Source organism: Mastomys coucha, unplaced genomic scaffold (genome assembly GCF_008632895.1).
Source record: "Mastomys coucha isolate ucsf_1 unplaced genomic scaffold, UCSF_Mcou_1 pScaffold7, whole genome shotgun sequence".
In the NCBI taxonomy this organism is placed as follows: domain Eukaryota; kingdom Metazoa; phylum Chordata; class Mammalia; order Rodentia; family Muridae; genus Mastomys; species Mastomys coucha.
Window position 1 is genome coordinate 75,958,755 of NW_022196913.1, and position 5,395 is coordinate 75,964,149.

Sequence of the window (5,395 nt, forward strand, 5' to 3'; positions counted from 1 at the left end):
CGCCCAAAAAAAGTTCTTTGAATCACCCAGCACAGCCAGAGCAGAATTCCTTTCAGGCTGAGCCTTGGCTAACTCTCCTGGCCTATGTCCATCTCTAGACACTGCTCTGGCCAAGGAGAGTTGGATGGAGTTGGTAAGACACTGTGAACTGAGCCCACAGGAGTGGGCAATCTGTGATTGTCAGAAGCACAGATGTGCTGGGAGCCTGTGCCGCTGCTGCTGTGAGGTGCGCCCACTCATCAACCTCTCCCAGAAGGCAGGCACGTGACTATGCCCTAACTGGTCACAAGACTAGAAGGGAAGAGAGAAGGTGGGGAGAAAAGCAGAGCTTTCCCCTCTCAAAGCTTTGCCCAGGCATGGCCCTTCTGTAGGAAGGAGTGTCAGGGTGCCGTAGCCACCACTCCTCATTAGAGATGCTCGGAGTGGAACCAATACCAGAATTCCGAGGCTGAGGGTCCATACACCCCACCCCACCCACATTCAGCCTGTGCTCAGGAAAGCGAGACCCCCACCTGGTCCTTTCAGCATCGGCACAAGTCCATACTCCCTCTCCACCCCCGGGAGGCATCGTGTCCTGTTGTAGCACAGCTTCTAAATCCCTGACTCATGCCATCCTCAGAGTTTAGAGAAGAGGTTATCCAAGTGCTGTGGGCTGCATGCTCTCCTGCACCCCCCCCCCCGGCCCTGCCACACACACACTCAGCTATTTAATTATAACACCTCTGCAGGGCAGAGGGGATAGGGGAGGAAGGGGCTAGGAAGGGGGAGAAGGTTCCTGAAACTAGAGGACCTTGAGGGACATTTGGCATGATCTCATTGTGAAAGCAATGCATGGTGTGGCTGTAAGCCCTTAGAGCAGGCAGGTGGTAAGTGGGGCAGGCCCTAGAGCCTAAGGATGCATATGCAGCTAGGAGGCGAGGCACCGAGGCTGCGCCTAGCTCCCCCTCAGTTTCATCTGTTCTCCTACACATCTAAGTAGCCAGGCTATCATGTGATTCTCTGGTAACTATGGCAACAAGCTCTGTCTCGTGGAATGTGTGGTGAGAAGTCTCACAGAAAGATCCCAGTGCTGGGCTCCGTGCTGTGCCCAAGAGCAGCTCCCCTCCACTCGATCGGTCCCCTGGGGCTGCAGGGGCACCGGGTGACAGCGGAGATGGTGACAATAAGATTCTGAGCAGCTCTCTTCTGAGCTGGAGACATCGATTCTTCCTGTACTCCTGATACTTGCCTCCCCTATTTTGGACCAATCCCTGAAGACGAGAGACAAAAATAACCCTCTCCCAAGGAGACCATGCTAATGCACACTCTGTGCTTTCGGAGATGGGGCTCTCTAGTGAGACACCCCCTCCAGCATCTCAGGCTGATGGTGAGGGAAGGCACTCAGCGGTGCCAGGGGTCAACATTCTGTCTCTGCCAGGAGAAGCTGCAGAGAAGTAGGCTGCACAATGGGAGGCTGTGTTAGCATCGAGTAGGCTCTCGAACCCGCCGACAAGCTCTGCAGCTCATAGGCACAGCCAGAAGGAAATGTTTGCAAATGAAAGGCATGGTTATAATATGGTGAAGCACACGTTAGAGGCTTCAGCATGCAGCAGACAAGCGGCTCCCGAATAACTATGCATGTGGCGGTCTGAGTGGCGCCATCGCCATCGCTGCCAGCCATGGGAGACAAGCTCTGCAGGCTGTCCTTTCAGTGGGATGCCGCAGTGGATTCAGCTGCGTCTGACCTTGAATGAGTCAGTCTCTTCAGGTGTCAATTTCTCCATCATTGGAAGAGGCAGTATAATCATTGTGTAGCCTTCTTGGGCTTTGACTGCAATCATGCATGATAACATGGAAAAGTACAAGGTACTAATCACACAAGAATATACTTCAAAATGGGCATCATTGTAAGCCCTTCCTCTTCTTCCTCCTCTCATTTTCTCCCCTTCCTTTTACCTCCCACTCTCATTCCTGCCTCTCCTCCTTCTACCTCTCCTACCTTCTCTTTCCACCCTTTCCACCCTCCCTCTTCCCTTCCCTCCCTCCTCCTCTCATCTTTCCTCCCCCTCCTTCCTCCCTTCTTCCCATCCTCCCCTTATCCTCCTTCCTCCCCTCCCTCCTCCCTTCTTCCCATCCTCCCCTTATCCTCCCTCTTCCTCTCCCTCCTCCCTTCTTCCCATCCTCCTCCATCCTCCCCTCCCTCTCCCTCCTCTTCTTTCCCTTTTCCTCCTGATTCTTGTTCATCTCAGAGGTATTTATTCTTAAAGGACTCAGCAGGCTGGATGAGTAAGGATGAGAGCTACAACAGTGTGAAACCGCAGATGTGCTGCAATGTGGCTTCAGCTAGCATGGACTATGTGCAGAGATATTTCCATTTTAATCCCAGCAGTGCCCCTATTAGGATTATAATGTCCACTTATTTCAGACAAGACCCAAGCTGCCTAGTCAATGACAGAGTCGGGATCTAGTCTCTGCTTCCCAAACCCAGGCTCCAGGGGGCAGCTCCGTCTGAGACACCCTCTGTGCTACTGGAAGTGACCTTGCCGGGTAGCTTTCCAGGAGCTCACAGAATGCCATGCTGCATTTGTGCATGTGCCTGCCTGCTGCTTTGTTGGAGGGTACCCACTGTCCCGTGCTGACACAGCCACCTTTTAGGGTCCACATGGGAGACTTCTGGCAGAGACCAGAATGCTGTTGTTCAGCATGGTTTCAACAGTACGAACAGAGGCACTACTAGGGATACACAAAGCTAGAACAGCAGGGCTGCATGACCCTGCCATGGAGGCAGAGGAGCAGAGGGTTCTTCAGCTCACAGTCTGATTGGCTGCCATGCTCCGGTTTGCTTCCCAGAACCACGTCAACTCTGAACTCTCTCCACATCAAAGTGACTTTCGTGTGCCCCCTTTGTGTTCTAGTTTATCCAGCTAGTGGGGTCCTTGTAGATGAAAGTGTGAGCAGCTTCCTCCTTCTCCTGGCACTGATGTTTGCCTGCCCCTCACACCTTCAGAGAGGAGGATCCTGTACAGTACTGGCCTGGTAATGTCCCATGTCTGCTAGCAGAGATCCTCTCCTCACTCACTTTTCACAGACAGCCTTCACTACACTCTTCTCTGGCTGATAAACTCAGTACACTCCCTGGTACTGTCCTGAGAATGTCTACATTACAGTAAAGCACTCAAAGCCAGGGCCACAGAGCTGCATGCACTTAGCAGGTAGAGACAGAGCTAATCAGTGCATTAAAACTTACTGTCCGTGTGTTTGGAAGCAATCAGGATTGTAGTGTGACGATAATTCCAAATGCACCCCTGTTGTGACTAAACTGATGGGAGCAAGGGGGAGGACTCATCTTGGTTCACAGTTTCAGGGAACACAGCCCATCATGCCCGCGAAGGTGTGGTAGAGAGTCAATCTAGAGTGGCAGGACACTGGTGAAAGCTTCTCACAGCCTGACAGGGATAGGAAGTAGAGAAGAAGACTGGGAGCAGGGCCAGGTGACCAACCACAAAGGCCTGATCCCAGTCCTTCGCTCTGCTGGCTGCCCCACACTCTCCTGGCACACCACCCATGGGGACCAGGATCCCAACACATGAGACCGGAAAACATTTAGACCATAACAGCTCTCACCATTCTTTCCTGCAATGTTTAGACTGTTAGAATTTGGCCTCGGCAGACACATCTCGGTGGCACTATAACTAAGAGGCTGAGGGGCTGAGGGGAATTTGGAAGCTTGAGACAGCTTATTGATTGGTAGAAAGCGCGTCCGCTCTTCCACCTACTGCCTCTCAGCCCAGGCTCTGCCACCCTTGCTTTCCACTGGTCTCCTGGATGTTCTCCTGGGTAATATCATTTCTTGGCTGGCGAGGCCTATGGGGCAAAGGCATGCCCTACAAGAGAGTTTAAGGACTATGTGATAGAGACCAAGAGCCTGGGCTCTGACAGCCAGCAGGGTCAGACAGCGGCAGTTGGAGGTGTCAGTTCTCCAGGCTTGGAAATTGCTTAGTGTGGGGAACACTCCCATTTAACAGCTAATTTTGTTCTTGGATGGGACACACAACATCCTCCTCCAAAGGGAATTGTTTTTACTCTTGCACGAAACATTTCAAATCAGAGCATACATAAACCCTAGGAACAGAGTAAATACCTTTGATGGACTCAGAGCAGGGAAAACAAGCTGCATCATGTTAAAAATTGGTAATGTGTTTTTACTGAATCTGAACAAAACCGAGGAAGGTGCTGGGGGCGGGGAACACACCTCTCTCTGTGAGAACGGCACTTTCTCTTGCACAGAACATGGTTTGCAGGGGAGTTACTGGGCTCTGCTCCCTGGGCCTGGGAGGAGGTGGCGATAGCCACTCCCAACTGCAACACCCATGCTCCTTGGACTTAGCTCCCAAAGTCCCCCGGCTAGCCAAGCCACCATCCTCCAGCATCGGCAGCCTGTCTCCAGCTATCCCATGTGAGGTGCATCTGGATGGTTCTCCTGTCCCCACAGTAGGGCCACAGCTACATCTGGTTTAATTGTCTCTTCATGCAGTCACGATTGCTTGCCGGTAGTTCTCGAGGTTCTCGGTCTGCGCCTATTTACCATCCACACCTAAAAGGTTAACCGTGACCTTTGTCCACTTCCCTCTAACTGCACGTTCCTCTGGCCATTTTTTCTTTATCACTTTCAGATACAGAGAGGCCTGACTTTCAGAATCATCCAATCTTTAATCATTAATTTTCCTCTTTACATACAGATCTGAGTTCCCAGCAGCATCTACTCAACCTCGGCAAACAACCAGCTTGTCCCTGGCCTCCCTCCTCTTGTTCCTGTGGCAGGCTGTCAACACTTCCTGACTGTCATTCTTCTCTTCCCAACACAACAGTTTTAGCTGCGCAGAGAGCTATCCAGGGTGACTACATCTCCTAAACTACTTTGTTCTGGGTGTGGCCATGTGACAAAGTTGCTGCCAGGGTGACAAGAAGGGAAGCCATAGGCTCAGCCTCTTGGTCATGCCCTCACCAAAAGGGAGTGATGTGTTCTTTCTGATGGAGACAGGGTGAGGACAGGAGCTTGGGAGATAGGAGCGGAAGCCTCCTGCTGAGGACAGAGCAGCTGAGTTTGGACCAGCTGTTTGCCTTAACTGTAGAAAGAAGATGAGCTGCTGGAGGGGCTACAGCGCAGTCCTGAGACAGTCGGGTGTGGAGGGGCAAGCCTCTAATCCCAGCTACAAGAGAAACTGAGGCTGGAGCCTTGTGAATTTGAGGTTAGCCTGGGTAACGAAGTGACAGATTCCGAATGCTCTAGAGTAGGTAAAGGGGTCTGAGGGGTAGCTTAGCAGGTAAGGACATTTGCTAACAGTCTTGCCAACTTGAGTTTGATACCTTGGACTCAAGTGATAGAGGGGACACCCTCCACAAATTGTCCTTTGAC